The following is an 11,727-nucleotide window of genomic DNA, read 5'->3' as shown; positions in this document are numbered from 1 at the left end:
CAGTAAGTGTGAGTTCTGGTTGAGAGAGGTAACTTTCTTGGGGCATGTTGTTTCTGCTGAAGGGATAAAGGTGGACCCTCGAAAGATTGAAGCGATTCTGGAATGGAAGCCACCGAGGTCAATGTCGAAAATTTGAAGTTTTCTGGGTTTAGCTGGGTACTATAGAAGGTTTGTGGAAGGATTTTCTGTGATGGCAGCGCCTTTGACAAAGCTTATAAGGAAGGGAGTACCGTTTGTTTGGACTGAGAAACAACAGGAATCTTTTGAGAAGCTGAAGAAAGTTTTGACCTAGGCACCTATACTGATTCAGCCAGAGTCTGGAAAAGATTTTACCGTATGCAGTGATGCATCACATGTAGGGTTGGGCTGTGTGCTGATGCAAGAAGGTAAAGTGGTTTCTTATGCATCGCGATAGGTTAAACCACATGAAGTTAACTATCCTACTCATGATCTAGAGTTGGCAGCGGTAATCTTTGCGCTTAAGATTTGGAGACATTACCTGTACGGAGGAAGGTGAATTATATACACAGATCATAAGAGTCTTAAGTACTTGCTGACTTAGAAGGAGCTGAACCTTAGGCAGGAGAGATGGATAGAGTTGCTTAAGGATTATGACTGCGCGATTGAGTATCACCCAGGCAAAGCTAATGTGGCGGCTGATGCCCTAAGTCGTAGAACTGTATCTGATCTGAGAGCCATGTTTGCTCGTTAAAGACTATATAACGACGGTAGTCTGTTAGCAGAACTGCATGTTAGGCCGACTTGGGTGGATAAGATTAAGGAAAAACAGTCGAGGGATGAGTCCCTGGTTTTTCGATCCTGACAAGTTAAGAATGGGGATACTTCTAAGTTCGGACTGAACAGTGAGGGAGTTCTGTGTTACCGAGGTAGAGTTTGTATTCCGAAGGACTCTGACTTGAGGCAAGCAATTCTGAAAGAAGCTCATGGAGGTCTGTGTGCTATGCATCCTGAAGGGAGTAAAATGTATCGCGACTTAAAAGAGTTGTATTGGTGGCCTGGATTGAAGCGAGAGGTAACGGAAGTTGTGGGAAAATTTCTGACTTGTCAGCAAGTGAAAGCTGAACATCAATTACCATCTGGACTTTTGCAGCCAGTGAAAGTACCACTTTAGAAGTGGGAGAAGGTAACCATGGATTTTGTGCGTGGGTTACCCTTGACACCGTCGAAGAAAGACTCGATTTGGGTAATTGTGGATAGGTGGACCAAATCTGCTCATTTCATACCTGTCCGCACTGATTATTCACTTCAGAAGTTAGCCAAATTGTATGTGGCGGAAATAGTGCGACTTCACGGAGTGCTAGTGTCGATTATTTCTAATCGAGATCCTAGATTCACATTTCAATTTTGGCAAAAGTTGCATGAGGCGTTGGGTACGCGGTTGAACTTTAGTACAGCCTTTCATCCTCAGACTGATGGTCAGTCGGAAAGGGTTATTCAGATTTTGGAATACATGTTGAGGGGATGCATTATCGACTTTTAAGGCAGTTGGAAGGATTACTTACCGTTGGCAGAGTTTGCATACAACAACAGTTATTAGGAAAGTATTCGAATGGCTCCTTATGAGGCACTGTATAGGCGAAGATGTCGTACACCTAGTTGTTGGACTGAGTTGGGTGAACGACATGTTCTTGGACCTGAGTTGTGGCAGATACTGAGGATAAGGTCAAGTTGATTAGAGACCGGTTGAAGGAAGCATCTGATAGACGGAAGTCATATACAGATTTGAAGCGCAAGGAAATTGAGTACTCTGTGGGTGATATGGTCTTCTTGAAGGTTTCTCCTTGGAAGAAAATATTAAGGTTTGGGAGGAAAGGCAAGTTAAGTCTGCGATTCATTGGGCCTTATTAGATTCTTAAGTGAATGGGTCCAGTGGCTGATCAGTTGGAGCTACCTCCAGAGTTAAATAAGATTCATGATCTCTTTCATGTCTCCATGTTAAGGCAGTATCGTTCTGACCCTACTCATGTTGTGCCGGTCTCAGAGATCGAGGTCCAAACACACTTGACTTTTGAGGAAGAGCCTGTGCAGATTTTGGATTGAGATGTTAAGATTTTGAGGAGGAAATCAGTTTTGCTAGTAAAGGTGCTGTGGCATAATCATGGCAGAGAGGAAGCTACTTGGGAGCCAGAAGTAGCGATGCGTCAACAATATCCTCATCTGTTTGATTCATGTAAAATTTCAAGGACGAAATTTCTTTAAAGAAGGTAGAGTTGTAACGCCCCAATTTTTGGGTTTTCTGTGTTTTTGTGATTTTTAAAATTTGTGTGTGTTCTGGTTGGTTAAAATATATATTTTAGTAAGTTAGTGGTCCTTTGGAAGGCCCAAACTTAAGTTAAATCTGTGGTAGTCTTCGAAATTTTTATTTTATGAACAGGTGATGCAATTGGCGTTTGGGCTTTTAAGAGTAAAGGGGTAAAAGATGACATAAAAAGGTGTGTGGTGTAGTGGCAAGGTGGCGCCACTTAGGGGACAAGGAAGTGACGTCATAGAGGAAGCAAGGGTCCAAGGTTCAAGTCTTGGCTCTTGCAATATATTTTGGTTTTTCTTTTCAATAAATCTGGAAGCAAGTAGGTGCACTTTAAAGTTTAATGTGATGGATTTATGACACAAATGAGTTGATGGCCTAGTGGTGGTGGCGTGAGTTGGCAAGTGAGAGGACTTTGGTTCGAATCCCTTGGTACGCAAAGGTTGATTATTTTGCTATGTTGGGACGGCAAGAGTTGGTGTTGGTTTTAAACTCTGGTGATGGAGGGATCCCACATCGGGAAGCTAACATTATAGTAGATGGAGAGCTGGCTTTAAATAGAGCAAACCATGAGGAGAGTAGGCATACCCTTCATGGCTGATCCCTTTCGCTTTGTGGCGTGCTCGTTTGGGTTGGGTGTCAGCTAAGAGTGTTTGGAGTGCGGATTAACTGCAGTTTCCTAACAGGTGTGTATTTCTTATTACTCTAGCAGTAGGACGGCTATTTCAGGCCGCGATGGGCTGAAATGGGCCATGTGGTCCCGATGGGTCCATAGGCCCAAATGGATAAGTTGTAGAATTACTAAAATACCTCTGTAGGGTAGGACTACCGATTTACCCCTGGAGGGTAAAATAACTATTTTGCCCCTCGTGCGTAAATGACTAACTTGTGTGATGATTGGGTTAGTTGACGTGGATTTATTTTAGTTATCGTTAATTCGTAAGTCTAATGTGTTAGTGATCGATTGTAGGATTATCGCATGGGAGATATCGTCATCAATCGTCATCAACCAGGTGTGTAAACGACACCCTCCCTTAGACTGAATCGGTAAAAGCCGAAATACCGAAAGGTTGGTATTTTGTGAACTTCATGACGTCACGAGCACTCGTGAATAGTTGTTAATGAATATGGTGCATTTGGATGATTAGAGTGTAGAGTGTGCATTTTAGGTACTGCGGTATATTGGGCTTAATGGGCGAAGCGGGCCAATGGGCCAATGGGCCCACTTTGGTAAAAAGATGAGGTAAGTACTTCGATTACTTGTTAAGCGTTAGAATGAGCATGAAACCTTAGCAATAGGTAATAATTCTGAAATACCCTTATGCATGCAAAATTACGATTTTACCCTAGGGTTATTTTTTGTGAAAAGCATGATGTTTTGTTTACGTATCGTATGCCATGACATATTATTTACATTGCATGGGACATAGGTTTATATTGATGGAGGAAGCGTTACAGCGACCTCATTTGCAATCTGGTGGCCTTGCCACATATATACGATACAGTGACTTCGTCACAATATCGGCGACCTACGCTACAATTTGGTGGCTTCGCACATATATATATATATATATATATATATATATATATATATATATATATTTGTTCGGTGGCCTAGCCACAATATATCATATCTGGTGACTTAGTCACAATATCTAACAACCTCGCTTCAATTTACGTGGTGTGTAGCGGTTGGGTGGGTCGAGTAGTCTCCCACATGGTGTAAGGTTGGTGCAGGGGTGTTATGGATGGCTCGGGTTGGGATTTCGCATTCATGACATATTTGTTACAGATCCGCTACGGGCCTATGGGTTTCATTCGATTTACATCTTGGGCTAAGGCCGAGATAAGTCGACTCTAAGGTTTGATCTGTTTTGGGCTATGGTTGGGTTATGTTACACTTGAGTTTACCAAACTCACCCTTTATTTTCATCTCTGCAGAAATCCCCAACCATAGTGGGCTTGGGCTGTGAGGATTGAGTGGCCACATCATCGCAAAGTTGGTTTTCTAAGTTAGTTTATTTTATTATTTTTATATTCGATTTAATTTTGGGTTTTAAGTTGTAATAAGACCGCTATTTAAATTTCTTTTTTTCGCTATGGTTTTATTTTCGATTATATTTATACTATGGCCAAGCTGCTAGTGTTAGGTCTTGCGGGTTTTCAAAATTAATGAGTGTTTTCAAGACTCAACAAGCACAACAAATGGATAGCCTAAAGATTGATAAACCGACTTTTCATTTAACCTCTATTTTTACAAAGACCACCCTAATCACTTAAACCAGCAAATGCATACTAAGTCATAAGTCCATGTAACACGTCAGATCTGGCCATAACGTCTGGGCCGGGTTTGGGGTGTTACATTATGCAATTGATTTGGATTTGGTACTATATTGATTTGAAACATGGAAATACCACTAAGATCTATCGCTCAGTTTACGGTTTTGTTTTCCATGCACAAGTTAGATTCATATTGAGGTCTTGAGCATTAACTTCATCATCTAGACAAAGATCCTAGACTCAACAATGTTTGTATAGTTTCTTTTGTTGGTTATACGACATGTACTTAGGTTGAGTCAGATTTGTAACAGCCCATTTTCGATGGAAATCAAAACAATGGTTTCAGGACCACAAATTTGAAGTCAAAATATTTATTTTATTATTATTTTAATGTATTCAGCATGTTAGTAGTATCGTATAAAAATTTCGTTAAGAAATTTTACCGTTTACATGCTTAATTGAATAAAAAGGACTAAGTCGCTTAAAGTGCAAAAGTAGTGTTCTAGTAGTAGCTAAAGGTATTAAATAGCTATAAAACCTTAAAGTATGAGTCCTTGTGTGGTAATTAGACCATAAAAGAAGTTAGTGGATGTACATGGCTTGGTATTAGTGAAATTTTTAATGTTTTAAAACGTTATAAAAGTAATTTTTAAATAATGACAAGTTAAATAAAATAAAGAAAAGTTATAATCTTTTTGTTTCATCCTCAATCGAAAATAAGGGTTAGAAAGCCATTGGAGAAGCTTCATCATTCGGCTAGTTCATTTCTAAGTGCATGGTATGTATTTTAGTCCCGTTTTTAATTATTTCTATGTTTTTGGGATTGTTGTAGCTTAGTCTAGCTAACCGGGGGACTAATTTGTAAAACAGTTAAAGGATTAAAGTTTTTCCATGAATGAATGTGTATGAGTTTTGATGTTTTATGGAAGAAAATGGTTAGTTGTTGATAGATAAACAATTTTTGTTAAATTATTTTTGGTGAAATTGTCAAATAGGGATTAAATTGGAAAATATAAAATTATACATGGTGAGATTGTGAAATAAATGAAATATAGGGCTTGCTAGGGACCTATATGAAATTCGGCTATAATTGGTTTTGGGAAAATTGCATGAATTTCCATTTTTATGAGCTAGGGACTAAATTGAAAAGAAATCAAAAGTATAGAGGCAAAATTGTAATTTTGCTAAAATATGAAATTGGATTAAATTGAATAGAATAATTATTGAATTGAGTTGAATTTATCCGTTTAGATCAAGGCAAACCTTGTACGGCTTTAGATCGAGGCAAAGATAAAGTTTCAAAATAGTCGCATCCGTATCTACGTTTAATCGTCGAGGTAAATTTGTGTAATTAATTTGTACTTATATGTTTTTAATTGAATTATACTTATATTTTGAATTGCCATATATATATATATATATATATATATATATATAGATATATATATATATCTCAATCGCATATCCAACGATGTTATGCCAACTATCGAGCTTTGTTTGAACCTTAGAAATTCATACGATATAAATGACATGTCAGTAGGGTTTACATGATTTGAGTGCTAGTCTTAAACATCCTACCGATGCTGAGGTCCGACATGTCTTGTGGATACTCCACAACTCGTGTGAACAGCATCGTGTAGCTATGTTCTGATCCACAACTAGTGTAAGCAGGCCCATTTTCAAAGCTCGTGTGAGCATACATGTATAGAAATTCATAGATTACAGTTATATGATTTAGCACACTATGTGTGAGCTATCTCAGGTATCCAACGGTATTCTAAATAGTTCAACAGGCATGATTTGAAAGAAAGTGGTAAGAATGCAATACGAACTAAGACATGGACACATGTGAATTTCAATGAAATGGTGATACATGGTATATCGAGAGTTGAAATGGATGATATATATATATGATACATGATTGTTCATCAATGATTATATTGCCTATGTTACATGATTAAAATGGCTAACATGTTTGGTGTACATGCTTAGGCTTAGGCCAAGTTGTGGTTGGATTATGCCATGTTTAGCTTACTTATTATGTGTTGAAATGATAATTTGACTTTTACATTATACGAACTTACTAAGCATTTTGTGCTTACTCTGTGTTATTTTTCATGTTTTATAGTGAATCTAAAGCTCGTTTGGGTTAGAAGCTTGTTAGAATTATACCACACTATCCATCGTCTATATCGGTACTTTTGGTATTTTAAGTTTGGGTTATAATGGCATGTATAGGTATTTTGGTTATTGAAGTAGCCATTTTTCTTGGCTTGTGTTTATGGTATTTTGGGGAATGATATGAACTAGTTTTGGTATGTAAATATTTGGCCTTAAAGTGGTTGATATCCTGGCTCTTGATGCTTGAATGAGTAAAGATGAAACAATGGTTTAAAATGCATGCTATAAATGTTTTGTGATATGTAGGAATGTGGTAATTTGGTACAATTATTATAAATGACATAAATGGCCATTGATGTTAGTTGTTGAATGGAATATTTGGTACCATTTGTTATGTTATTGATAGGTAAATCAAATGGTATGTTTTTGATGTAAACTTAGTTTGAAGTTAGTGAACATTTTGGAAAAATTGAGTATATGATTGTGTATGTGTAGTTGTTGAGATTGAGGTGCCCTTTGGGCATATTGGTTGTATGCAAATGTACCATATTTGAATAGCTTGATTATGCATGGTCTTGGTGCATTTTGATGGATTGTTTTTTGGTGCAAAAGTGGTTGTAGGTATATGCATGAATGGGTGAGAAAAATTAGTAATAATTTTTATGAGTCTAGATTCAGGGAAATTTTACGGATTTGAATTTAGAGTTTCGTAACTCGAGTTATGATTTATTTAGTGATCATGACGTAGGAGGGACAGCTTGATCAAACCGGAGTAAATAGTAAAAAAATTAAAAATATGATATAATTGAGTTATGTTGTAAACATATTAGATTCCTTATCTGTTATTTATATCCTTACTTACTAAGCTATAAGCTTACTTTCTTTTCTCTCCTTTGTCTTATAGTGTCATCTAGCTAGCACAGGAGTTAGAGATCGTTGAAGATCCGCCCGCACTATCAATACTCTTGGTATCTGAACTCAACATTTTGAAATATGGCATGTATAGTAGACTTAGTTATTTTGTTACGTGTCATAATTGTCTAGGTTTAAAATACTACATATAGTATCAAACTAATCATTTTGTACGAAGCCTTTGAAATTGGTTTGTATTGTTAATGGCATATGTCATAATGATTCATGATCAAATTGCACGCCATATTTTTGTTGCATTTTATTTAATAGTATATACTATAATTTGTTAATACCTCGTACCCTGTTCCGGCGACGGATACGGGTAAGGGGTGTTACAATTAAATTTTCTTTTCCTTTCTTCTCACAGCTTTGGATTTTCCTTATAAGTCATTCCTTCCTTAATCCTTGGTTTTCATTGCCTCAACTTGCCACCTTTGTTTTGGGTTCTTGCGTTATTGGTAAATGTCGCAACTGTGAAGTATTCTTTTCTTTTATGGATTTCTGGTGAATCTATGTAGTGGGATATAGTTGATTAATATTGGATTTGTCCCTCATACATAATGGGAGCAATATCTTAGGCCATTTGATTGAGTGAGACTAGAAATGCATGGCCTTGCTCGAATAAGTTGATATGAGATACCATACTTATTTATTTATCATAGTCTACTAGGATATCAAGAAACATTAGATGGACTATGCAAGTGTGACTATTCCGTGACTTGTGTCAATTATAGATATAAAGGACAAAAGGATTTAATACATGAAGGGCTAATCACAAAGAGGTTATGTCGAATCATGAGTTCTTGTAACTTAGGTAGAAATGATGCATTGCTAGATGTCACTCATTGTTTGTAATATTAGAATCATTCTAGTATTACTGGTAACATTACAAGAACCTACAGGGTTACACGCTATGGTTGAAATAAACGAAATCCAAATATAGTTGGTATTGTGTCTAGCTGTCATATGAATTAAAATGATTATAGAGTTGATTTAATTGGGCAGTTAAATATTAAATGAATTATATGTACAACTATGTTATACACATAATGATAACATGGTTAAATTAATATATATGAATTTGATTCGTATAAAATTTAACTAAACATAATTTACCGAAATCCTTGTTATAATTATTGTAATTATAATTTACGATCAAATATTATTATAATTATTCTAATTGTAATTTTTCGGTCAAACATTATTATAATTATTATATTCATTAATTATTATAATGAATTTTGATTCATCTTGAAATATCAACTATTCTTGAATTAGGAAATATAGGGTTTTTAAGAAAACCTAACATACCTAAAATAAAAAGAGTGAGGCCTAGCAACCATTATATAGTGAATTCACTTTGAAAAGTTTAAGAGAGTTCTTGCCATTCGTTGTCACACCGGGCGGATTACGTAGAGGCCAAAACATTTCGTAGTGGCTTGGAATCGACATACAATAGCGTAATCAATTTCACAATAGTTATCTTTGATTTTTTAGACAATTAAAGGTAATCGTCCATACCCTTCTCACCCCGATTCGTTCCTTGCATATGGATCCCTAGATGTGATTGCCAAATTTATTTTTTTCGTTGCGCCACGGGGTGTACCGGTGTCCTTATAATGACAAAGGCCCAAGCAAAATAGATGGGCTATCAATTGGGCAGATTTTAGGACCCAGTAGTGCGCCTGGGCCAAATGCATTTTTGGAGGACCATTTATTAGGTGGGACGATCCAATCTAACATTGGGCAAGCCGATACTGCTACTGTAAAGTCTGGTCGAATTAACAATTTAGAAGTTAGAAATTTGGGTGATTCTGTACTTAAGGTTCCTGTAGGTTTTAATGATAAAAAATCCCTACATTTTAATCTTGCATTTGAAGAAATGAAAGTTGAAGGTCTTCTCAACTCTAACAACCATTTGGCAATTACCTTCCATGCTACCTCTAGTTCAACTTTGATTGGGGTAAAGGACGTTAATAAAGATTCTAATTCAGGAGATACTTTTAACTATGATAATGGTGGAAAAGTAAGGGACCTTAAGGGTGGTTAGAAGATTAACAAAACTCTTAAGGGACCAAGTAACCGTTTTAAGGCTATGAGGAATTCACAAGGTCTATCTTGCAGGATCCATGATGATGGTAATGGATCTTATCTCTTCAGAGTTAGATGACCAAGCTTCCAAGGAAAAATTGATAGGAGATACCGAAGGCTTGGATAGTTCTATCCATGGTCGTCAGTAAATGAGTCCCCTCTTTTTTCAAGTTTATTATGAATTTATACATTTTATCTTGGAATGTGCAGGGTTGTGCAAATCTAAAATTTCCACAAATTTTTCAAGAATATAGTAATGAATTTAAACTTGATATTTTTAGTGTGCTTGAACCAAGGGTCAATCATCTCAAAGCCGATAAAATTATTACAAAATGAGGGTTGGATAAAACTCATTAGGTGGAATCAATTGGCTTCTTGGGTGGTATTTGGCTAGGATGGAAGGAGTCTATTGACATACAGGTGATCAGAAATCATCCTCAATTTATTTTGACTCGTATTTCATCCATTCTTCAGTCAAAACCAATTTTTGTTGCTTTCATTTATGGCACCCCAGATAAACCAAAAAGGAGGTGTAATATCCTGAATTAGGGCTTAATCGGAATAGTGGTTTCGTGACCACAAATCCGAGATAGAAATAATAATTTTATAATTATTTTGATGATTATGATATGATTGCATGATTGTGTGAAAATTTCGTGATGAAATTCTATGCCTAAAGTGCTTAAATTGAAAGTAGGGACTAAATCGAATAAGTTGCAAAACTTGCATTCTAGAAGTTTTTAGTATGAAATTGTTTTGGAATATTAATGAGGAGGTCTTAAATAGCAATTTGACCAATTTTAAGTTCATGGAAAAAATTAGGACATGGAAGGAATTTTGGAAAGTTTAGTAGTAAGGGTATTTTGGTCATTTAGTTATTAAAATGAATTAAAAACAAAATTAAAAGCCAATTTTGTCCATCTTCTTCATTAGGCCGAAATTTCAAGGGTTCTCCATAGCTAGGGTTTGTTTCAAGCTTCCAAGCTCCATAGTAAGTGATTCCAAGCCCGCTTTTAATGTTCTTTACGTTTTGGAATCCGTAGCTCGATTAAGCTTATGTTAGCAATAATTCAACCTAGGGTTTATATTTGGAAAAATACCCATAGGTGAAATTTGTGTATTTTGATGTTTTATGATAGAATATGAGGTTTTAAATTATGTTAGACAACTTGTGCTACTCGGTTTTGAGTGAAAACGAGTAAAAGGGCTTAATCGGCAAAAATACCTAATAGTCACAAGTATATGTTAGAGAGAGAATTTGATGTTGCCATATAAGGGAAAAGTGATCAGCATGTTATAAAACATAAGAATAAGGAATAAAGTTTAATTCCCGAGCCTAGGGGCAAAAGTGTAATTTTTTCAAAGTTCATATTAAATGTTGTTTTGATGAATGTATGTATTAAATAAGATTAATTTGGCATTATAGATCAAGAGAAACGAGATTCAAGTCGCGATCGAGGAAAAGAAAAGATTGTGGACTAAATTGCAAAATCTTTATATTTTGGTACCAAGGTAAGTTCATGCGTAAATAATGTAGCATAAATGTTATTTTTAAGTTATTAATGTTAATTATATGATATGCTGATTTTTAATCGTGAAATATTATGCTTTGTGGTTAATGTTGAGTAATATGCAAATTATGTTTACTACTTGATAAATATGAATTGCTACCGAGTATCGGTTCCGATATTCCATGGAAGACGGCAAATGTGAGATCGAGGGAAAAAGCCCGTTTGAACCTTAGGAATAGATTAGGATACAAGTGACATGTCACTAGGATGTTTGGGCATCCGAACTCGTTGAGTTGAGTCCGAGTTCACTTATGGATGCAAATGTCCGAACTCGTTGAGTTGAGTCCGAGTTCGTGAGATGTAACTAGGCATCCGAACTCGTTGAGTTGAGTCCGAGTTCACGAATGGATGCGAACGCCCGAGCTCGTTGAGTTGAGTCCGAGTTCACTTAGGGGCGGGTTACATGATTTCTTGATTACATATGAGGCACTTATGTGCAAATTATCCGTGTATCCAAGTTGTATTCCGATGTGTTCAACGGGTGAA

Source organism: Gossypium arboreum, chromosome 10 (genome assembly GCF_025698485.1).
Source record: "Gossypium arboreum isolate Shixiya-1 chromosome 10, ASM2569848v2, whole genome shotgun sequence".
Lineage (NCBI taxonomy): Eukaryota > Viridiplantae > Streptophyta > Magnoliopsida > Malvales > Malvaceae > Gossypium > Gossypium arboreum.
This window is presented reverse-complemented; position numbering follows the sequence as displayed.